The sequence below is a fragment of the Panthera onca genome, chromosome D3 (assembly GCF_046562875.1).
Source record: "Panthera onca isolate mPanOnc1 chromosome D3, mPanOnc1 haplotype 2, whole genome shotgun sequence".
NCBI lineage: Eukaryota > Metazoa > Chordata > Mammalia > Carnivora > Felidae > Panthera > Panthera onca.
In genome coordinates, this window is record NC_138350.1 from 44,317,582 (window position 1) to 44,342,259 (window position 24,678).

The 24,678-nt window shown below is 41.3% G+C and overlaps 1 long non-coding RNA gene across 1 annotated transcript; it reads right to left on the reverse strand.

The window, feature by feature from the left end:
• Positions 1 to 203: 203 nt before the first annotated feature.
• Positions 204 to 21,223, reverse strand: LOC132665106 (uncharacterized). The gene is made up of 4 exons (XR_009603971.3): positions 21,187 to 21,223; positions 21,044 to 21,094; positions 16,759 to 16,944; positions 204 to 310 (listed from the first exon to the last, which is right to left on the reverse strand). It is a non-coding gene; the product is annotated as an uncharacterized LOC132665106 (long non-coding RNA).
• Positions 21,224 to 24,678: the final 3,455 nt, after the last annotated feature.

A 24,678-nucleotide genomic window follows, 5' to 3' on the forward strand; every position in this document is an offset into this window, starting at 1 on the left:
TATTGAAGTGTGAGCTGGCACCATGCTTTGCAAATCATAACTGAGAGTATGGCAGTTAGCTATTGCTCTGTAACCAACTACACTAAAGCTTAGTGACTTAACAAACAAACAAACAAACAAACATGTATTAATTTACGCAGGTTCTATCAGCCAGGTGGGCAGCTCTGCTGGTCTGGGTTAGGTTAAGTTAATCTCATCTGGGCTTGTGCATGCATCTGTGGTCAGCTGGCAGGATGGCTGGGGGCTGGCTAGTAGGATGGCCTTGTCCAGGATTACTCTGCCCCTCTCCTCATGGCTCCCACATCTTGGACTTGTCATCACAGGGAAGCAAGGAGAGAGCAAAAACACAGAAGTGCTTTTATGAGCTTTACTTATATCAACTTTTCTATTGTACCATTGGCCAAAACAAGTCACTGACCAAGCTCAGAGTTGGCATGGGAGGGCAATATGGTGGCAGGAATGCAGAGATGCATGAAAAATTGGGCTAGGATTTATTCAAACTGGATAAATATGTGTATACCCTATGACCCAGCAATTTCCCTCGTAAGTATGTACCCAACAGAAAGGACTACATGTGCTCACCAAGAGACATGTACAAGAATATTCACAGAAGCACTATTTATAACAGCTTCAAGCTTAAAACAACTCAAATATCCATCCATGTAGAGTGGATAAGCAAGCATGCTGTGCTATATTCATGCAGTGGAACAGTACACAGCAATGAGAATGAATGGGCTACAATAACATGTAGATAGATACATAAGTAGGTAGGTAGATGATAGATGATAGATTTTATATATATATATATATATATATATATATATATATATATATATGTAATACATATGGATGTATATATGCATATATACATCCATATGTCAAATATATATATAATATATATATATATATATGTATATATTCCTGGGATTTTAAATATCTTAACTATTTTCTTGTCCACCTGTCCCCTTTGTGATTATTCAGTCACACAAAGCATTCTTAGCAACTCCATCTACCTTTGTTGTTTGTGTTAACTGCTAGTTTCCCTCTAACGTCATCACATCTCTTTTGTTATTAGTTGTCTACATAAAAAATTCAGAGCATACTGGGTAATCTCACAAGACCTATACAATGACTGTCAATTCCCTCTATTTCTATGACATGGAACACCTTCATAAACGTCTTGTTAGAGTTTTGGCAGCTTGCCTTCTCAAGATCTGTCATGGATTCTTACAGTGCACTGTTTGCTGTCACTTCAGGGGTTTGTAGGTGTCCTGAGAGGGTGTTTATCACTCCCTAATGTCAACTCATCTACCAAATATTAGTATTTCAGATAATAGCTGCCATCCTTTTTCTGGCTCGCTCCTTTCATGGACCATACTTCATTTGTCATGTGGATGTTTAGAGGAGGGTTTTGTTGATGTCAGAGAGACCAGTAAGTGAGGTGTCATCTGAAAAAGCCATCAGCTTACAGTGATACCTTCTTCAGACTCATCAGCACAGTTATTTCATTAATAGCAGTAACAAGGCACATGACATTTCCCCAAAGCTTGATGAAAAGGAAAATAATTATTTACATTTAGTTTTCCACTCAGGTTTCTCTCCATGTGACAAGGATATTTATTTTTCTTTTCTTTTTCCTTTCTTTCTTTCTTTCTTTCTTTCTTTCTTTCTTTCTTTCTTTCTTTCATTTTATTGTGGGAAGAACACTTACCATGAGGTCTATCCTCTTAGATTTGTAAGTGTGGAATACAGTCTTGTTATCTCCAGGCACAATGTTGTACAACAGATCTCTAGAACTTAGTCATCTTGAATAACTGAGATTTTACAGCCATTGATTAGCAATTACCCATTTCCCTTGTCAGTCACTGGAGACCTATTTCTTTGTTTCTATAAGTTTGGCTATTTTAGGTACCTCATGTAAGTAGACCCATATACTATTTTGTCCTTTTGTGACTTGCTTATTTAGCACAGTGTTCTCAAAGTTCATCCATGTTGTCATACATTATTTTTAAAGGTTAAATAGTATAATAATACAGATGTATGTATTACTTTTTCTGTATCCATCTGTCAGATATTTCCATTGTTTCCACATCTTGACTACTGTGAATAGTGTTGCACTGAATATGGGAGGGCTAATAACTTGTTGATATCTTGATTTTTCAATTCTTTGGATAAATGCTCAGAAGTGGGATTGTTGGATCATATGGTACTTCAATTTTAATTTTTTGAGGACTTCAATATTGGTTTCCATAGCAGGTGCACCATTTTACAATCCCACCAACACTGTTAGTGTGACCACTCACCTGAGCCCTGGACTCCATTTTCCCCAGGTCCTCAAGCATCCCCTCTGTATCTTGCATGTTCGGTCTCCCTTGCGGGCAAAAACCTCTGCTCTGCTCACAAACATGCAACTAAGGGATATTACCGTGGATATAAACCATGCTATTTTCTTAGGCTCCTTGAAAACATGAGTGTCTTCCTCAGTGATGAGTCCTTCATCATGAAATCACTTCCCATCTGCCTCCTCATTCCCAAATCAGTGTTTTGTGCATAAGTACCAAATAAGGGGGGGGAGGCCAGAAGCTGCCAGTCTCTCACCTTTTCTTTATCCCTCAGCCCATGGACCCTGTTTCCCTATCTTTCCTTCTGGCCTCTCCTGAACTCTGGCTCTCAGGTGGGGTTGCTCTCCTTGAGGGTGCCATCCCTACGCGGGCCTCAAAAGGTATCGTGCCCTCTCCAACACCCCAGTCTGGATGAGGTCAGAAAACACCTTTAGTGATTCCGTGAAGAGCAACTAAGACCATCCAGAAACATTTCAACAAGACAGGACTGAAGATTTGGGGTGAATAAGGGAATAACCCGAAGCCAAATTATCTGCCCAGCAAAGTAGGCTAGGCTTCCTCATAGCCCTTCAGCCCGAGGATGCCTCCCTGCTAGTTCCCTGTGGCAAGGAGCATCTTTCTTCTATCTAGGAGCTTCTTCAAGTCCTTCTCAAACTCCTCTTGAAGTCCAGACTTAAGAAAGTGAGACCCAGAGATAGCTAACGATCCTCTCCTGCTTGCTTTCAAGTTTCATTGTCCTTGCTGAATTACCACCTTTCCTGATGCCCAAATGTCCACCCTGCTCATGGTACGTGGGTCAGGCCTTGGTCTGTGGCCTGAATAGGCCAAGCCCTTCCAGATACAACATAATAAATGAAACCTCTATAGGAGACACAGGCATAGCCAGGCAAGTATAATTTTGTTATAGAATCACCATTTAAGACTATCATTGACTAAATTACTAAATTCACTGGCCTCCTCTTGGTTTTCCTTCTCTTCTCTTCTCACTGAGGCACTGGACCCCACTGCTCCCATTTGATACTCTTTCCTGTCTTGGCTTCTGTGACACTGTTTTATTGTTTTTTCCCTAAACTCTTTCTCTCTGTTTTCACTGTGTATACTTCCTCCTCTTACACATTGGCATTGCCCAAGATTGGGTTCTTGGCTCTCTTTTCTTTCTCTTTCTCCTTCCAATCATTCAACTGAGTAGGTGTTTGTTCCAGAACACCTAAATGGTGTTGGAACATTGGAATGACTCTTCTCTGTACAGACACAGCTCCTTTCTCCCCAACACATCTTCCTCTTTATCCCTAGGACATCTGAAACACCACCCTGAAAAAAAATTCTATTTTTTCCTTATCCACCTTCCCCTGCTCTAATGTCACTTCTTCCTTTGAATGCATGATGCATTTAAACATTTTATTATGTGAAAGGCACCTTTCCAAGGTGTTACACCCTCACAACACCTATTGACTGGACATTATTATCTCTACTTTTGAATGGAGAACAGGCTTTGCTGAGGCCCTAGTGTCAGCAAACTGCCTAGTGTCACCACCTAATGTCACATGATTAGTAAGTGGTGGACCTGGGACTCTGAAAATAAAATAGCCATACAACCTTATTTGTGCCCTCTTGGGGCACCTCTCTTACTCTGCCTTCTTTTTGTTTTTTTTTTTTCTTCAATGTTTTATTTTTAAGAGAGAGAGGAAGAGATGAGTGGAGGACAGAGAGAGAGGGGACAGAAGGTCCTAAGTGGGCTCTGTGCTGACAGCAGTGAGCCCGATGTGGGGCTCGAACTCACCAACCATGAGATCATGACCTGAGCTGAAGTCAGATGCTCAACAGACTGAGCCGCCCAGGCATCCTTCTTACTCTGGCTTCTATACTTATTTTTGTAATTATTTAATTCCTTTGCATGCAAACTCTTCAGGAGTTTCTTATTTTTCTTTTCAGCTCCTGGCATCAAGCTTATAATTTGGAATTTTGGAAGACAGTCTCAATTTCAAATATTTTATCTCACCATACAAATAAGTAGTTTTGACCCAGTTTGGGGCTTGAAACTGTGGACAGTGTATACAAATGTCTGGAGCATTGCAGGAAATCAATAAATATCTATAAAATTGAATTGAATAATTTGGGCAAACAAGCTGGGCTTATTTCAGATTTGAGTAAAGAGATAAAAAGAGAGAGAGTAAATGATCCCAATCCAAATATAATGCTTTATTAAAACAACAAGCATAAATTTGAAGTGGTCACTGATTACTAGCACCTGTGTATGCTTTACAAGACTGATGCAATACAGAGTAAGAAAGAACAGCTTTCTGCATCATTTCACTTCCAACATCAGAACAGAAGGTGGGGGAGAAGTCTGACCATGGTCTAATTCCTCCGTGACTGGTCTGTGACTATCTGTTCTAACCATAAAATTCTTGTTCTTGTCCAATTTCTCCTCTGTTTAATTATTCTTTAATTTCAGGGTGATTACATCCACTAATTTGTTTGAAAAAATGCTAGTATTTTCTATGTCAATACTCAAGTATAGTCTTCTCAATCCACTCCTTATGGGAAGTAGGCCTTTTTCTAGACATTTCTAGAAATTTAAAATTAGAGGTATGAACTTATTTCCTCGCTCAATTAGCACCAATTCCCTGAGATTGTACAGAGAGGCCTCCTGTTCTCATCTATACCATTTCCCAAATCAATGGCTTGGATGGCCAAGGGTTAATCTCCTCAGTACAATGTGAATTCTTACTAATTGGAGACAGACCAGGGTGTACTATCTTTATCATGACCTTTTCTCCTAGACCTTGGGCCTATTTCACTTCAGGGTTCAGAGTTCAGCTTCTGCTCTTAAATCTCAACACGGAGTTATTTTCTTCAAACGCCAAACTACAAGTGACTGTTGCCCTGCAAGGATATCTGCCATGTATTTGTAAATAATTGTAGGGTTTTCTTCTTACCCTCTACTCTACCCGCCTCTTACCTTCCTATCATTCTATGTCCCTCCCCTGCCTTTGAAGTAAGATCAGTTTTTGTCTTAATAGATGAACCCGAGAACAGTTCTCAGAAGGTCTGACAACACAGCAATGGATAAAATAAATCGCACTACATGTTGTCATTCAGCAAAGCCGTTTACAGACAGAGCTATTTTGAAGCCATTAAAAAATGCTATTCATCTCGAACTTGCCATCTGCCTTCTGTTTCTGGACTCGTCTATTGCGTTAGCTAAGAGATTAGTCTCAGCGGCCAACTTCCCTCTAGCTCTCCCGTGACACTCGGGGAGACTCTTATGGGAAGAAGGCAATTTATTTTCGCCGAACGACCACATGGCTAACTATACACGGCAATTATACAAAGCAAATGTATCAACTTCTGCCACTGGAGGCAGGGGTTCCCTTTCTGGTCATTAATAATGAATGCTCTTCAGTAAGTAGGGAAACATTTACCAAATAAAATGGCCTGTTATAGATGATCCCCCAGGCAGCTGAGAAACCGCATGGCCATTGAGGAAAGAGGGAAACCGACAAGACTGAGCTGCCTCAGGACCGCGCTTGGTTGTCCTGGAAGCATCTCCAAACCGGCAGAAGATGTGACCCATTGGCTCTTTGTGCAGAAAATGTCTAGTCCGAAAAGAAGTGGCCTGGTCTTTCTATATTGCTATTGCATTGCTTCCTTTCCTGGCAGCTGCGTAATTGGGAATGCCGTGAAATCAAAACGAGGAGCAAGTAAATTAGAGCCGGGAAGTGTCAAGTTGATCTACTGTGGCTTTGTGGGGCAGGAGTGCCTGGCAAATTCAGATTTCTCCCCGAGCCCCCTCTCACCACTTCACCCACCATTTAAAATGCTTATTCCTTGTGCTCCTGGATCTCTCTGGAGCCTCCTGTTTGCTCTAATGCTTAGGCTATGACTTGGTCCACAGTCACTCATTCAGTGTACTCCTTTGCAGGCATTTTAATGAACAAAATCCCTGAAAAGGTGCTGACATTTTAATGCCTCCTACTGATACTTTATATTGAGGCAACAAGCTTTGTACTGCCTCCAAAGCCCTTGCAAATCCAAATGCTCTGGGGTCTTAGCTACCTTGCTCACACAGGGGGTGTAATTAAAAGAGACATGGAACATATGCACTTACACCCCGTTTTCATATTGAAGACAGCTGACCATTGCCTAATTAATTTTCAACACCCTTACGAGGTAGGTGTATATTGCCCTTCCTTTACAGATGGAGGACTTCAGGCAGCGGAATGATAAAATCCAAAGCCTCAGGACAGAAACTGCACCTTTGATGAATTCTGCAAAGGGCCTAATGGTGATTGGTTAAAAACAACACCAACAACATTAATAATAGTGTGATGAAAACTGTGGCTTCTCAGCTGGCCCAAAATGTGAACTAGCTCTAGTGTTTTTCTAAACTCCATGAAAATTTTGGTCTACTTGATCATGGTTTTGTCAACTGAAGGCATATATGCATCTCTTCTGATAAGCCACAAAGGATGGATGGGATGATGAGAACCAACCTGGCAAGTCTACACTGGCCTTGAATTTCAAGGCACTTTAAAAACTTTTGAAATGTTACTAAGTTTTTAAAAAATTAGTCATGAAACACATATTCACAGAGGGGCAATTATGTGCAAAGCACTGAGAGAGGTGTTTAGTGTCTTTCTTATTGGATGTACTGTCCGATGGGAGATAAGACATAGGTGATCGCTCTGCAAAGTAATTTCACATAAGGGCAAACCCAGCCTGTTATGGGAGTGGACTCCTATGAGGAACACCTAATCGAGGCTTGGGGAGTAGGAAAGGTTTCCCAGAGAAAACCATATCAAACCATATCTGATAGCTTACGGACTGGTAGAAGTCAACCAGGGAAAGGAATGGGACTTTGGTAGTGGCATATTGGGCCCGCGGGCAGTTATTTTAAAACTGCAGAGGAGACAATGAAAATGCAACATTAGTAAAGTCTGTTCAGTTGGGTTAGGCCAAGTGTATCCTGTTAAAAAACAACCCTCTTGCCTTTAGAAGTGAGGTCTCCTTCTAAAGGAGATGGTCCAAGCAACTGATTTCAGAAATACAACTGATGAGGGGTGCCTGGGTGACTCAGTCAGTTAAGCGTCCAAACTTCAGCTCATGATCTCACAGTTCGTGAGTTTGAGCCCCGTGTCGGGCTCTGTGCTGATAGCTTAGAGCCTGGAGCCTGCTTTCGATTCTGTGTCTCCCTCTCTCTCTGCCCCTCCCCCACTTGCACTCTGTCTCTCTGTCTCTCAAAAATAAATAAAACATTAAAAAAGAAAGAAAAAAGAAATACAACTGATGAGAACATGGGGCTTCTCTATATGCTCTCAGGAAAGAAGAAGTATAAAAGGCAATTAGTGTTAAAATTGTGTGAAGAAATAAGTTCATACCTGCAATTTTAAATTTCTAGAAATGTCTGGAAAAAGATATACCTCCCACCAGAAGCAGTTTTAGAGGAACATAACAGAGAGATGCAGATTTCCCTTGGAAGCTAATGGGAAACTTAAGTGATCATAAAGAGAGAAGGGAAAAAGAAAGAAAAGAAGGAAAGAAAATACAGGATTGGCAACCCAGTTCATATGTAATGTGAGTAATCAATGTGGTAAGAGAATTTGAGAAAAACCTTCTGAAAGAAGCAAATAAAAGTTGACCCTTAAAATGGATTTCATACTGGTTCATTATTCATTATTTCAACTATTTTCTCAGCTTATGAGAGCATAATTCATAGAAAAAAAACTTAGTAGTAGTCATTCAACAGAAGCAAACATTTCTTTCTCTTTGTTACAGACAAGCAATGTCAGACATAAGGAATTAAAAGGGCATTTTAAATTTCATTCAGGAGACTTCTGGGGAAAGTTGGAAAAATAGATACAAGATTATAATACCTCTCGGAGCGCCTGGGTGGCTCAGTCGTTTGAGCTTCCAACTTCGGCTCAGGTCATGATCTCACGGTCTGTGAGTTCGAGCCCCGCATTGGGCTCTGTGCTGACAGCTCAGAGCCTGGAGCCTGCTTCAGATTCTGTGTCTCCCTCTCTCTCTGACCTTCCCCCTTTCATGCTCTGTCTCTCTCTGTCTCAAAACTAAACATTGAAAAAAATAATACCTCTCTCATCCCAAACTTAATGAAATGGAATGGACAATAAATAAATAAACACAATAAATGGTATAGGAGCATTGTTTTAACTTTGGAAAGTGTCTAGAAACAGAAGACTTTGGAAATTGATGCCTGCCTCAATATAAAATCCCTCCAGAAAGAATTCTGTGGAGATGATGCACAGACAAAAGTCTCCTTAATTGTGCCCTCCCTCTCCCATTCTACTACCATTTTGGAAATGGGATATGCCACCCAGGGGTGAAAATGAATCATGACTTTCCAGGGAGTTCTTCCTTGGCACCCTAGATAAATTGTACTCAGGTGTGAAGGAAGAAACCAGTATGGCTCCCCATTTCTTTTTCTCTGACTGGAAGGAAAGCCCCAAGGATGGAATGAAGGTACATCATATCCAAAACCTTTACTTTCATTATTTCACTCGAACTGGGAGTGAAGAGGCATTCACAGCTGGGGAGAAGCATGTAAATCAGGAGATCTTTTTTTATGCTTATTTATTTATTTTGAAAGAGAGAGGCAGAGAGAGAGGGAGAAACAGAATCCCAAGCAGGCTCCCCGCTGTCAGCACAGAGCCTGATGCGGGGCTCAAACTCATGAACCATGAGGTGATGACCTGAGCTGAAATCAAGAGTCAGACGCTTAACCTAATAAAGCACCCAGGTGCCCTGCCAGGGGAATTTTTTAAAACTAGAGCAGATTGTCTCCAACAGAAACAATGATTTGGTGGCTAAGCTTGAATTGGGGTAATACTTCAAAATATGAGGGCATCTCTCAGGAGAACAAGACGCACTAGAACTTTTAACAGAATTCCAGGGAACAGGACTGAACCAGAGATTAAATTCACCAACTATAATTAAATATAATCCTGGATACAATTCCTCTTGCTCCAGCAAGAGGAAAGAGTAGAACACAAGCTATTAGAACACAGACAGAGAGGGGCGCCTGGGTGGCTCAGCTGGTTGAGCATCTGACTCTTGATTTCAGCTCGGGTCATGATCCCAGGGTCGTGGGATCGAGCCTTGAGTTGGCCTCTCTCTCATTCCCTCTGTCCCTCTGCCTGTCTCCCCTACTCACACACGCACATGCTCTCTAAAAACAAAACAAAACAAAAGAACACTGACAAAGGTAAGGGATGGAGAAGACGTCAGAGAAAAATATGTAATAATTGGGCAATTAAAATATCTGGATAGAGCTGTCCCCATCAAATAAGAATAAAATAAAAAGAAATGACACTACAATTATGCAGTGATACTCTAGCAAAAAAGGGAAGAAGCTTTGAAAGACATATGAAGAAATCATTCTTCAGGAAGACAACAGAACAGGAATACTTTCTGTTACCAATCCTCTATATCCTCAAAGGACCGAGAAAAAGGATAGGAAATCTATAAAACAGAAGTTCCAAACTAGATGTGGAAATTTCTTGGTTTAGAGTGAAACCGTTTTTAATAGTTATGTAGTATCCCATCATCCCATTGATACATACTGATGTATTTCCCATATTTTTTGTTATTTAATGACTGCACTAAAATTTAAAGGTCTCTGTATGACAAAAGAGCTAAAAAGATTAAAAAAGTAGAAACTAAAAATAGAACTACCCTACAATCCAGCAGTTGCACTATTAGGAATTTGCCCAAAGGATACAAACACACAATTTTCAAGGGGGTACATGCAATCCAATGTTTACAGCAGCATTATCAACAAGAGACAAAGTATGGGGAGAGCTCAAATGTGCACCAACTGATGAATGGATAAAGAAGTTGCAGTTGTATGTACAATGGAATATTACTCAGCCATCAAAAAGAATGAAATCTTGCCATTTGCAATGATACGGAGCTAGAATGTGTTATGCTAAGTGAAATAAGTCATTCAGAGAAAGACAACATCATTTAGCTCATATGTGGAATTTAAGAAACAAAACACATGAATATAGGGAAAGGGGGGAAGAGAAGAGAGGAAAACAAACGAGATTTTTTTTAAGTTCAGGGGCAGAGAGAGAAAGGGAGAGAGAGAATCCCAAGCAGGCTCCACACCATCAGCAGCAGAGCCCGATGTGAGGCTCCAGCCCACGAACCACGAGATCATGACCTGAGCCAAAACCAAGTCTGAAGCTCAACCAACTGAGCCACTCAGGTGCCCCAAGAGACTCTTTTTTTTCTTTTTTACTTTTTAAAAAAATATTCATTTATTTATTTATTTATTTATTTTTATTTGAGAGAGAGAGCACAAGCAGGCGAGGGACAGAGAGAGAGAGAGAGAGAGAGAGAGAGAGAGAGAATCTGAAGCAGGCTCCAGGCTCTGAGCTGTCAGCATAGAGCCTGATATGGGGTTTGAATTCATGAATGGTGAGGCCATGACCTGAGCCAAAGTCAGATGCTTAACCAACTGAGCCACACAGGCACCCCTAAGAGACTCTTAGAGATAGAGAACAAACTGGAAAATAGTGTGGCAGTTTCTCAAAAAATTGAAACCTTACCCTATGAGCCATCAATTGCACTCTGCATTTACGCCAGAGAAGTGAAAAGTTGTGTCCACACAAAACCCAGTACATGTTTATGGCAGCTTTATTTACAATAGCCCCAAACTGGAAACAACTTAAAGGTCCTATGGCAAATAAATTGAATTAAAAAAATTTTTTTTTTAACATTTTTATTTATTTTTGAGAGACAGAGCAGGAGCGGGGAAGGGGCAGAGAAAGAGAGGGAGACTTAGAATCCAAAGCAGCTCTAGGCTCTGAGCTGTCAGCACAGAGCCCCACGTGGGCTCGGACCCACGAACTGTGAGATCATGACCTGAGCCAAAGTCAAACGCTTAACCGACTGAGCCACCTAGGCGCCCCCTTATGGCAAGTAAATTATTAAACACGGTTCAGTAATCTATACTATGGGATACTACTCAGCAATAAAAAGGAACAAATGATTGATAAAAGCAACAACTTGGTTGGATCTCAAGGGTATTCTGCTGAGTAAAAAAAGCCCATCTCCAAAGGTCATCTACTGCATGATTATATTTATATAATATTTTCAAAATGACACATAATTATGGAATGGAGAACAAAAGTAGCAATCAAGGGTTAGGGATGGTAGGGGTGGCAGGTGTGACCGTAAGGGGCCGAGGAGGGAGATCTTTGTGCTGATAGAATAGTTCTGTATCTTGATCGTGGCATGGTGGATGAATCTCTGTGTGCTATAAATGACATGGACTATGCACACTTTATATCAATGTCAATTTCTGATGTTGATATGGTACTCTACTCACGTAAGCTACAACCATTGGGACAAACTGACTGAAAGGTACACAGACCTCTCTGTACTATCTTTGCAACTTGCTGTAAATATGTAATTATTTTGAAATACAAGGAACAAAAACCCCAACAGAGTATGATTTGTTTAACCCATCAGATCGGAAAACACTTTAAAATTTGATAAAGGTAACTGTTGGTGAAGTGCCAGAGAAGAGGTACAGTCATTCCAAAGGGTAGTTGATAGTGTCTATTACAGATAAATATAGGACCCTTCTAGCAGATCTCAGGCGTTTCAAAGAAACACCCATGTACAAAGGAGAGGGACACACCAGGATTCCCCGCAGCTTTGCTTATAAGGGTGAAAAATTAGGACAGCCTAAATGTCCATCAAAATTGGACTATTAAGAAAATTATGGCATATTCATATAATTAAACATAGTAGTTCAAAGGAATTAATTGTATTCGTATGTAGCAGTATGAGAAGATTTCAAAAATACAATGCTGCTTTAAAAAAGCCAATTACAGAATGGCACATATGGGATAACACCATTTTTAGAGCAAATGTATAAAATGATGCACTACATTTTCTTTAGGGAAATATATATGAATTAAAGATACTAAAGTCAAAGGTATAAAATACCTCACACAAAAATCCTAACTGTGCTCATATTTGTTAAGGAGAAGAGGGGAACATGAGAATATATTCATCAGGCATCACTTGGGTAATTGAAACTAAGATGACTCTAGAGTTATTTTTTATGTTTATTTTAGTTTTGGGTTGTAGAAGCAGTTCACCCCAAAACAGAGACTATTGATATGTTGTGTTTTTCCTTTTGACTGTTTTCCTGTGCATATTTTAACTAGTTTTGAAAGTGTGTGTGTGTGTGTGTGTGTGTGTGTGTGTGTGGTGTGTTTGATTTTGAATGCAGCATTTGTAGAAACTTAACAAAAGCCTTATTCCATGGTATAAATACTGCAAAGAAATTATAACAATACTTATTATTAATTTACAAAGTTACTGTCCTATGTGATGCACACATTATTTCTAAATGTCACCACAATCCTATAAATTGCTATTCTTTTCATTTTCTTGTGGACAAACTGAAGATGATACTGAAGCCAGAAGAGCTTAAGCAATTTGCGCAAGTTTGTAAATTTGGCCAGAGCAAAGAGCCTGGACTTCTCTCCAAATGAGGTGCCTTCAAGCTCATGCTAGGGCTTTAAGTGAGTTTAGCAGTCTTGGTCCCCTGTAGATAGTTTGACAACATTAAAGCTGAAACACTTCCTCAAAGCCAACTGTGCAAATTCCCATGATTCCCTGCCAATTAGACGGACCAAGGAGGGAAACAGACAGATTGCCTCTCCTCAGATGGGAAAAAGGGAATGTCACAACAAGACTGTCCCTTGAGGGGCCAAACCTTGATAAAAATCATTCTTCTTAAGCACCCACTTCACCACCACTTTCCTCAGGAGACAACTGAAGGAAGTAGTAGGTGCCTCCTGAAAACAGCCAATAAAATATCCAAGAGAGAATACGGAATAGTCTCCATTGACAAACACCCCCAAGAGGGGATGTCTTTTTATTTAAAAAAAATTTTTTTTACATTTATTTATTTTTTGAGGAGGGGGAGGGGCAGAGAGAGGGAGACAGAGGGTCCAAAGTAGGTTTGCGCTGTGAGTGCAGAGCTTGATGTGGGGCTTGAACTCACAAACTGTGAGATCATGACCTGAGCAAAAATCAGGAGTCAGATGCTTAACCAACTGAGCCACCCAGGCGCCCCTTGAGATGTTTGATAACTAATAGGTTTACATCGTCTTCCAGGTCCTTGGCCTAACAAGGACAGCGGCGACAAAAGAAATGACAAAAAGAGCTAGTACTTACGTGTGCACACGTGTCAAGCAGTGTTCCAAGCAATATTAATAGGGGCACATGACACAATAACATCACGCATAGTACAGTACTGTCAGAAGCAAGAACTTGTTATCCATTATTGGCATACTTTTAAAAAATCGGTCAAATTACTACCACATAGGCTCTGCTCAAAATGCCCTACACAGCTGTCAGTCACCCACACACCTATGGGGAGAAATGATGACACTGTGGCTCTGACATGTGACTGCAATGACATGACCCACCTGTGCCGAGAGGGTGCTGTGCAAAGTGTCCATCTGTGCAGGCTCAGGGGCAGCCATGATGTTAGTATCCATTGCCCCATTTAGCATTTGCAGCCTGGATGGCGATTCTGAATGATCTTTCCCTAAGACACAGATAAAATCGCTGCTTTCCAGGCAGGAGTTAGTCCTGTGGGTGCATGTGAAACGTCCACTACTCAGGGTGGGAAACCAGCCAATCTCACATTGTGCTTATCTATTGTGCTTATGGTCTAATTTCATACAGGTGCTGACTGTTAGCAGTACAATCCTTTCCCCGAAGAAATAATTATGCAAAAAGCGAGAGAAGGAGCAAGCAAACGTGCTCATTCAGTACCACCTGTCTTTTTGGAGGAAATAGGAATGTATCTTTTCTCCCCTCTTGAGGGGGATCTTCTGAGAAACGAAAACTCTTCTTTTTTTCCAAATAGTAGTTGACCCGTAATTAGCCCCATTTATCCTTTGGAGATGTTAAATATCGTGTTTTCTCCACTTAACAATTGAGAGAATTAGTACCTTGTCTTTTCTTACACCATCAAAAGTCAGCTCTAGGAAGTCTTTGACCTTGAGACCAAACCATTCAGCTAAAGTGGAAGGTTGAGCAATGATCTAGCTCACTTGAGTAAGTATGTAGACAGTCCGTGTAGGTCACTGGGACCAGAATTCCAACAGGACCAGAATTCCTTCGGAATCTCAATTCATAGATCTCTCTCCAAATGTTCTAGCAGAGTGATTCACACCCCAGAAGAGGATTCCTCCCAGCCCCCAGAAAGCATATCAGAAATTCAGGGAAGGAGGAAAGTTTGAAAATGCAAGTCAATTTCATGTATGAAAAAGGAAAGAAGATGCCTATTGATTTTATACAGGAAGATGAGTAATCAAAATCAGTCTCTTTGAGGATAGCAAGACATTTTGTTTTTTCCAGAAGTGGGCGTTGGCTTAGAAATATTGCTCTAAAGTTTAAACGTTCAAGTCTAGATTGACACTTGATGTGTAGGAAGCTCAGAGATTAGGCATGCAGGCTTTGGAGCCAGACTGTCTGGGTTCAAATCCTGGTTCTACTGTCTGAGATAAGTTGCCTTAAACTTTCAAAACCTCCATTTCCTCACCTGAAAGTGAAGATGTAGTAATAAGGTGTCTTGGGAATTAAGTGGTATGATGTATGTTAAGCATATAGAAAAGTGTTGCACAATAGGGAATATTCAATGATTATAGCCATTATTACTAAACCATTACTTGATTAATAAAGCATTATTATTAAACCTTGATTATTAAATCATTCTTTGATTTCCTGTTTTGCCCTTGTCCTATTAAGTCTTTCCGGGACCTTCAAGTTCTTGTTGAATGTTCAGGGCTATTCAAAATATATTTTCTTTAGTTCTTTTTTTTAAAATTTCTTTTTAATGTTTATTTATTTATTTATTTATTTTTTAATTTATTTTTGGGACAGAGAGAGACAGAGCATGAACGGGGGAGGGGCAGAGAGAGAGGGAGACACAGAATCGGAAACAGGCTCCAGGCTCCGAGCCATCAGCCCAGAGCCTGACGCGGGGCTCGAACTCGCGGACCACGAGATCGTGACCTGGCTGAAGTCGGACGCTCAACCGACTGCGCCACCCAGGCGCCCCAATGTTTATTTATTTTTGAGAGAGAGAGAGACAGAGCATGAACGGGGGAGGGTCAGAGAGAGGGAGACACAGAATCTGAAACAGGCTCCAGGCTCTGAGCTGTCAGCACAGAGCCCGACATGGGGCTCCAACTCACAGACCGCGAGATCATGACCTGAGCCGAAGTCGGCCGCTTAACCGACTGAGCCACCCAGGCGCCCCTATTTTCTCTAGTTCTAAGAAATACATAGGGATAGAGAAGTTCATCAGACATAGTTCTGGTGATACAATAATATACTTTGTGTTCTCTGTACTTCTCCCTATTTGTAATGAATACATTTTTGAACCCCCTAATTTTTCCTTTTACCCACCATGGTTCAGACACTATTATTTGTCTACCCAACATTCACTCTCCAATCCTTACATCCTTGTTAATGGAGCCACTGGGCATCTTCCCACTGCCATTTACCCCAGGGGAAATTGAACCTTATCCCCAGCTATAGAGGATGGATCCTGGGTAGTTAAAGCTAACCATGATAGCTCCATTTCCCATGCTGAATCTCAGATGATGTGAGAGGAAAAACTCGAGTCTCTTCATTAACCATTAGCCCCAGACAACTATTGCTCATGGGAAGATATGTGTGAGCAATACCACAGCAAACACCACACAGATCGAAGCCACTTCTTTTAAATTTCTAATCTTTTTCTTCCTCTACCTCCACCCCCAAATTACTCTCTTTTTTTCTGTAGCTCGTTTCCATTTGGATAAACACATAACTGTTTTCCATGAGGCAAAAATAAAATAAAATTAGAAAGACGTGTAACATGCTAAGAAGTCATTGGGATTTTCTACGTTCTTTACTTCTAAGAAAAATACACAGAAAGGGATGCCATTTCTTCCCCTTGTCATTGTCTTGCTCTTGCTTGTATGTGACACCTGGAACTACTGTTGCCATCTTAAAACCATGAAGATAGGCCAGGTGAGGGCAAAGTTGACAGCCTGAAGGTGGCATAATGGAAGGATGTTAAGAACCTGGGACCTTGATGACATGCTCAACCACTGAACCAACCAACCAACGTGAAGCCCTTAACTGCCATTGGTCTTATCCTTAGGTAATGCATTTCCTTGTATTTAACCCAGACTGAGTTAGTGTTTTCTATCATTTGTATGTTATAGTGTACTAACACATGGCATATGAAATCCACATTAAAATGTCTTAAAATAAACTAGAAGTCAAAAGTGTCTCTCTTAGGGTCTTAACATTGCTCTTGATTTCTTGCAATACCCCCTTCTGTGCACATCAACTGTAATCCTACCAGTAGGGAGCCTCGGTGGCTCAGTCAGTTGAGCATCTGGCTCTTGGTTTCAGTTCAGGTCGTAATCCCAGGGTCATGGAATCGAGCTCCACATGGGGCTCCGCACGGAATGTGGAGCCTGCTTGGGATTCTCTCTCTTACTCCCTCTTCCACTCTGCCTTATGCATATGCGTGCTCTCTCTGTCTCTAAAATAAAGAAAAAAATTTTAAGTAATCCTCATGGCAATCTTCCAAAACATGTTAGAATCCAGACACTTCTCCTCAGCTCCACTGCTGTCATTCTAGTCCAGGACACTGTCATCCCTCTCCTGTACTACAGCAATAGCCTCATAGCCAAGCCACCTGCTTCCATGCTTGTCCCCATTCCTATAATCTATTATTTTCAAGATTGAGATAAAATTCCCATAACATAAAAACTTACCATTTTAACAATTTTAAGGTATACAATTCAGTGGGTTTTAGTATAGTACCAGTGTAGTGCAACCAATCACAACTATCTAATAGTAGAACATTAATATCACCCCCCCCCCAAAAAAAAATCCCATGCCTCATTAACAGTCACTCCCCATTTCCTTCTCTGCCCAGCCCCTGCCTGGCACTAATATGCTGTATTCTTAGCACAGCAGCTGGAGGGATGTTTTTCAAAGATAAATCAGATCATGCCATTTCCCTGCTTAAAACTCTCCCAATAACTCTGAGCAAGTTTCAGATCCTTAGCTTGACCTAGAAGATCATTCATGGTCTGTCTACCTCTCCAATGTCATCTTGCTCCATTTGCTTGCTAGGTTCTGGCCATGCAAGCCCTCTTGCTGATTCCTACTTCAGGACCTTTTTTTCACTTGCTCCCATTCCTCAGATGAACTTTCCCACTTTGTGGATGGGTGCCTTCTCATTGTTCGGGTCATACTTGGACTGTTCCCTCCTCAGAGAAGCCTCCCTGACCCTTCTGCTCTTCGACATTCCTCCTTTTAATTTTCCTCATTTTTTGGTAATATGAAGTCCATAGTTGATATAAATTTCTTTAGTTTTTGGGGTGGCTGGCTGTCTTGGTTGATAGTGCATGTGACTCTTGATCTTGGGGTTATGATTTCGAGCCCAATGTTGGGTGTAGAGATTACTTTAAAAAAAAAGAGGCAAATCTCCTTAGATTTTGCCTCATGTCCTTTATCTTCAGGACCCCCCGTCCAGGATTTCACATTACATTTAGCTATCATGTGTCCTTAGGCTTCTCTTGGCTGTAACAGTTTCTCAGACTCCATTTTTGATGACCTTGACAGTTTTGAGGAGAACTGGTCAAGTATCTGTAGGATGCCCCTCTAGTGGAATTTGTCTGGTGTTTTTCTCATGATTAGACTGGGGCTGTGGGTTTCTGGGAGATATGGCCCAGAGGGAAGGTGGCATTTCATTACATCATGTCAAGGGTTCACATTCATTTTTATTAGCTGTCGCTCCCATTGTTAGAATGTTAAGTTCCACAAAAGTAGAGACTATTTTGTTCATAGTTTTATTCCTAGAACCTTGAATAGCATGTAGTACATAGTAAACCTCTTTAATTATTAGTTGATGGGATTAATGAATAAATTAGAGAAAAATGACCAATATACGGCCTACTGCTTTTGCATGTGAAATGAAATATGGGTCAAGAAGATTCGTTGAGCATAGGTCAAAGGCACTAAAACCCTTTCAAATAATATGGCATATCCGTGAGATAAATTTAAACCTTCATGCGAATAAATAATTAACCCGAGGCCAATAGTACACTCAAAATCATTAATGAATATTGATTTTCCTTCTCTGTAAGGCTGCTTCTCTCTGCTGCACCACAATGCCATTTACAGAGCCAGCCATGATTCATTGTGTTTTATTTCATTTCTACCCAGGGTCGTCTTTTTCTTGAATGATGCTAGCCTCTGTGAATAAAAAAATGTATATCTATTTGGCTGAGTTGGCCTATACATGAGAAGGATGATTTCATGTAGGTGAGTTTTGAGAGGCAGAACAATGAGCTCATGCATGATGGGAAGCTTGGCTTGCCTGGGAGAGAATTCAGGAAGAGGATTACTGAGCCCCTGTAGCTGAATCAAGGGCTCAGCCAACTGACTTCATGGATGTACAGGAGCAGGAGGAGGAGTCTGTTGGCAGCCAGCTAAATGTCTTTCCAGGAACACAGTGGAAACTGATTAAATATATATACCATCATATGAATTGATAGGGGGAACCTGGGGGATGTCTCCGGCCATTAGAACACCAAACACCAATGGGGGCTCCCTGGTGATCATGAAGGAAGTTTGTTTTCTGGCATGAGCTCTCAGAGAATAAAATCCCTGAAAGGAAGAACTATTTGTATTCCATTCAGATTTCATTTAACCTTTTCTTTTGGAAGCCCCAGTAAGAAAGGCACATTTGTCAAGGCTTCAGGATGAATGGGGAAAGCTTTTGTGCATTAAACTTGCAGATATCTAGAAGGACTTACTGGAAAGGCAGCCCTGGGCTGGGAGTAGGAAGGCATCCACTCTAGCTGGCCAGGCAGTGGGGGTTCTCAGCTATTATCACCTCCATTGAGTCAATTTCCTGACCGAGCATAATCCCCCAACCAATTGATTTGAACATGAATTCCTTAGGTAATTAACAGCATTGGGTATGGTTGGTCAGAATATTTGTTTTTCCCAGCATCCCTCAGAGTATGTGACTTAAAGATCAAATACTAGAGAGTTATCGAAGAAGTTTAACACATTTCGCTTAACTCACACTATTATGACATACTTTGTGTTTGCGTGACTCTACGATGCCATTGGTGGTGGCTCTAGGGATTTAATACACAGCCTTTGGGGGAAAACAATCACAACAAGACACATTCCAGTTTCAGAAATGTTAGTATGAGGGAAATCTATGATATAGAGCTGAAATTTGGGACGTCAAACAGCAACAGAGTGCTTGCAGTGCTTCCCGGGACCTCAGTCTGCAGGGCTCATACATCTCACAGGCAACCACAGTGCTTCCTGGGTGCCGACATTAATGCTTACTGTTCCAGGTTTTCGAGGATTCCTCAAATTTAGCTGGTCTTGGAGGCTGCCTGGAAAACCATCTTGGTGCCACCTCCCCTCTGGCTACTCTGCTTGCTCAAGCTGGATAGTAGTGGTGGTCTGCTAGGCCTCTCTGTTCCTAAACCCTTCTCTAGAAGGTACAAGAATTCAATCCTGCTGTCACTGCTGGCCACTTTCTGTTTCCTTGTGTCGACCAACATCAGTCTCTACCTTCAGTGAATTCTCTAAGGTTCCCTCTGTCTATTCAGTCTTCAATCCCCACCATTCTCTATATTGTATCCTTTACTGCATTCCCAATACATTTCCATTTTTACCCAACATAGGCATTCTTTCTCTTCTATTAAAAAAAAATAAGAATTCTGGGCTTTTCCATATTTGCTATAACATACTAAATCTCCACTAACACTACCACACCAACAAGTAGCATTTACTGGGCACTTACTGTGTACTAGACACTGCGTTATGTGTGTATGGCCTCATAATTCACTGTAATTCTGAGGCAGATTCTATTATTATCTTCTCTTATACACAAGGAAAATTGAAGCATGGTGTGTAGGTCACTTGCCCACATTGATACAGCTAGAAAAGGAAGGGCCAAGATTCCACCAGGCCTGCCTGGTTGCATGGAACAACCTTATAACCAGCACGCTGCAAGACTTCTCCCTCTGCTAGAGGTCTGCAGCTGTTGTACAAATAGCCTCTGTGAGTGGGCTCCTTGGCTGGATGGAGAGGTGAAGGAGCGAGAGGATTTGAAGATAAAGCCCAGGTTCCCAGCTTGAATAACTGAGTAGATAGTGATACCTTTCATCCATGTTACAAATTCAGAAAGAGGTTCGCGAGGACTTTGGCATATACCTTCTCCACTGTGAATCCCATCATCTTCTTGAAGAATTTCAAGTCCAACTCATAGACTGACCTCACACTTCGGCCAATCACATTCTTGACCTCTTTGTCCGGTGACCTTTGGGTGGACTCCATGTCAGCCATGTGCCTTCTTGGCTGTGCTTGTTCCTTGTCTTCCTCAGAACTTTCCGCATAAGAAATCTCACGTTTGAACAGGGAATGTACCCCTCCTGTGTCCTGCCAGCACCCTCACTGTAGCTACTCACGCCACACATTCTTCTGCCTCAGTAAGACCACCAAGACTTCAGCCTATCTTTCTTCTCCGCATGTGTAAACTCTGTCCTGTCTTACTCTTTTTCCAAACCAGCCAAACCCCATGGATGGTGATTCCTACTTACTTCTGCAACCTCTGCTTTTGCCATGGCCTTGTCTCTCTTTGTCTCCTTATTCTGGGTAAAACAAGAAGAAAAACAGAATTGTTTTCTGTTGTAGAGGGATTATGTAGAGGGATTATGACACTTTCAGTTCTAAAGCTTCTCACAGTCTCTTTGGTCCCCATTACTCTTCACATATTGCTCCTTCTGTCTGAAATAGAAACAGAAATAAAAGGGTAAATGATCTAGTCTATCCTTTTAACAACAATATAACACGGATATTATTATCTCCATCTTATATGAGTATGTAACTAAAATAAGTTTTAGAAACTTGAATTTCTTTTCTCTCTTAAGGTTACATAGGTAATAAGGAGAATCAAGTCTCCAACATAGGCTTTCTAACTTCAATTCCTATTTGCCTTTCATTCGGCCTCAACATAGCCTGATTCATTAATCCCTACTGGTCCTTTAAGCCTCCCTTATGGTACCTGACATGAGAAGCCCTTACTGACTGCCTTTTCCAGATACAGGGTTGACTCAGTGCCCTCTTCTGGGCTTCCTTAGCAGAAAATGCTTTTCTGGCCAAGCTACACTGCAAATGGAGGTTTTCACATCACACCTGAAAAACCTGTTAGCTGGGGAGGAAAATGACTGTCTCAGTTGTTCAGTGTTTGGCCCTGGCTTTTTAAAAAGCCCACAAGTGAATTTTACTGGTACGAGCAAAGGCTTGATGATAGCATAGTCTCCGGGGTAGAAGTGGTGATAGGGGCAATGGAGCAAAAGAACTCTTTCCATGTATTGCTTTCTTTAAAAGTACTGGCCTGGCCAAAGCCCTGCTTAGATGACTCATTGATCTCCGCCTTTGGCTCATGCCAGAGCCTCGCCTGCTGGGTTTTCTGAGTTTCTGGTGAAGCCTTCAGTGCGCCATGCAGGAAGTGAGGTCATGATTGTTTTGGCAGTTTGGGTGGCGTTTGTCCCCTGGTAGCAGCTGAAGTTTATCAGTAGGTTTAGCCTTTGCACTTTGAGAAACCAACTATTATCTCACCCACAATTTAGAATAATAAAAAAGTCCACGGCAGCAAAACGTGCAGTAAGTAAAGATAAAGAACAAACGAGGGAGAATCTGGTGTCCCTGTCGACATCAGCCCCCAGAGCACACATCCTATCCATGGTCTGATAGAGTCAGCAAGAAAGCTCCTCCTGCATTCTCTTTCTTTCTGGAATAAGCTTCAGATGAAGAAAATTTTTAGACGGCAGCTGAGAGCAGAGAAAATGATGTGACAACTTTAGTTAATAATTTAGATGCAGTTGCTTCCTGAAGTGACCTGTCATAGAGACACTAGGTTTAGGGATACTACTATTCTTCATCCTGGAGGCTTGTCTCCTCCCTGGGCATTGTCAGCAGAGCAGCTAAAAGATGGAGTAGGGCCCCTACAGTAGTTGCTAGAACTGGCTGGAAGAACCTGGGGACTGTGGGTCGGGGATCCTGCATGGACTGTTCCTGCACCAGGAGGGACACTAACTGGATTTCCGAGTTGGTTCTAAGAGTGAGATTCTATAAGCCTGTGAGTTATACCAGGATTCTCTTTGTAACAGTTTGCTCTATAGGAACCGCCAAGACTACAAAGTAACTAAAAAAATTTATTAACGTCATTTCAAATCTTACTTTAACAATCCAAAGCAATGGAAAAGTAACATTATATTGTCATCGAAATTGTCTAAGATTGGTTAAATAGCTGAGACACTACACTCTTGTTAACTGGAGAACAAACACATAGATAAAAGCTGTTGAATAATTTATGATAATTCATCAAGCAAGTGGGGACTCTTTATGCAAATACAGTGATTCTGGCTTGACTTCTTCAAGTGCCTTTGTTTAGTTTTAAAATCTGGAATATATTGTGGGCCTTTGAACATGTAGTTATAAACCCAACACACACACATATATATGGATTTATATTGGGGGGGGGGTCTAAAAGTTATTGTAGAAATGATTGAAGGTTCATCATGTTGGAAGATAAAAGAGAAGCTTGATACAAAGTGTGGACCTTACAAATCACCCTATGAACTTATTCATTCTGTGAACACGCTCACCTTCAAATCTCTTTTCCTTCTCTTTCTCCATTGTCCTGGCTTGGAAAACCCCCAACCCGAGATGGACCCATCAAGCCACTGTTCAGGGCTTCGCCCTCATTCTCTCACCTAATGGGCTGGAGAAATCACTCACACAACCTTCATGCTTTTCCACCCTCATCCTTTCCAGCTGCCAGCACTGTTGACCCAATGACTGCTCCCTTCTTCTTGACTTCTTACCACTGTCTAAAAATATACTTTAAAGTTTTTTTGCCTCATTGTTTCAATGAAAACTAAGGCTTTTTTCCCCTTTTCACAGGGCTAAGATAACGCTTTTCACAGAAGCAGAACACAGTGATTTTACCGATGAACAAACCACTCAGAGAATGGACGCTCTTTCAAATTTTGGAGAGAGCCCTTCTGATACTGTCTCAAACAGAAGACCTATATTGCCACTATAAATGCTAGTGTCTTCAAACTGTGGTTCTTGAGTACCTAAAGAAATTCAGGGGGTGAGGTCAGCAGGCCCTGTAACACTCTGGGTCAGCCTCGGCGTTGACCATCAGCTGACTCCTCTTCATCACTCCTCAGAGGTTGAGACTTGAGGAGACAAGTGGGTTCATTTCACCAGTGAATCACAGGGCCTCAGAGAGAGATTTATAAATACCTGTGTGGTTTCCACTAAGGTCTAAGTAGGTGTGGGTGGGACAGGGGAATGCCCAGTGTCTAGGGTGTCGACTGACGGGGAGCAGACATGATTCATGGGCCTAGTCTCTCTGGGAGGGAAACCCAATAGCTACCACACTTCCACAAATGCTTATCCCATGCACCTTCCGCCTGCAAATGCCTGCATTCATTTGCAGAGTTACTTTTTTACAGTATCTTTTACAGCAATTGTTAACTTCCAGCTCTAGAAAAGAGTATGAGGGAGTTCAAGTCACTGCCAGTACCCCTGCAGGAAAAAGAACCAGCCCTCAAAACTGAGTTACTCACAATGTGAATTCATTGAGTAAATAAAGGCTGAATGATAATGGGAAGAGTTACTCATATACGGTAACAGACACTCACTGCCATCTGGCCTCTTCATACCCACATTGCTCCTTCCTCTAAATGAGGTTAATGGGAATTAATACATATGTATTAGGGAAAGGAAGAGTTCCTTGCGGACGTGAGCTAAATATCAGCACAGTGCTCTTCACTAGGTAGACATCAAGGGTGCTTGGGGAAGCACTGAGTCATGGTTGAAAGACAAATTACGTATAGATTAGTCAATATCTTGCCAATTACTCTATTCCTAAATAGGACATTTCTGAGAAAAATCCTGGCATCCAGCAGTTCAAACAGTGGCATTTTGTTATGCTATTTTACAGGGCAATTTCCTTCCATGTGGACTTGCACACAAATAGACAGCAGACACTTTTTTTCACATACAAGTAAAATACTTCAAAATTGTATCTGCAGTAATAGCAGTCATTGAGTAGGGAAATCAGTCATCACACGAGACATTGCTTGGTGAAGAATGTCGCTAAAATGTGTGATATTCTTGGCCAAGTGGTGCATTTCTGTCCTACCCAGTAAGAGCAGAG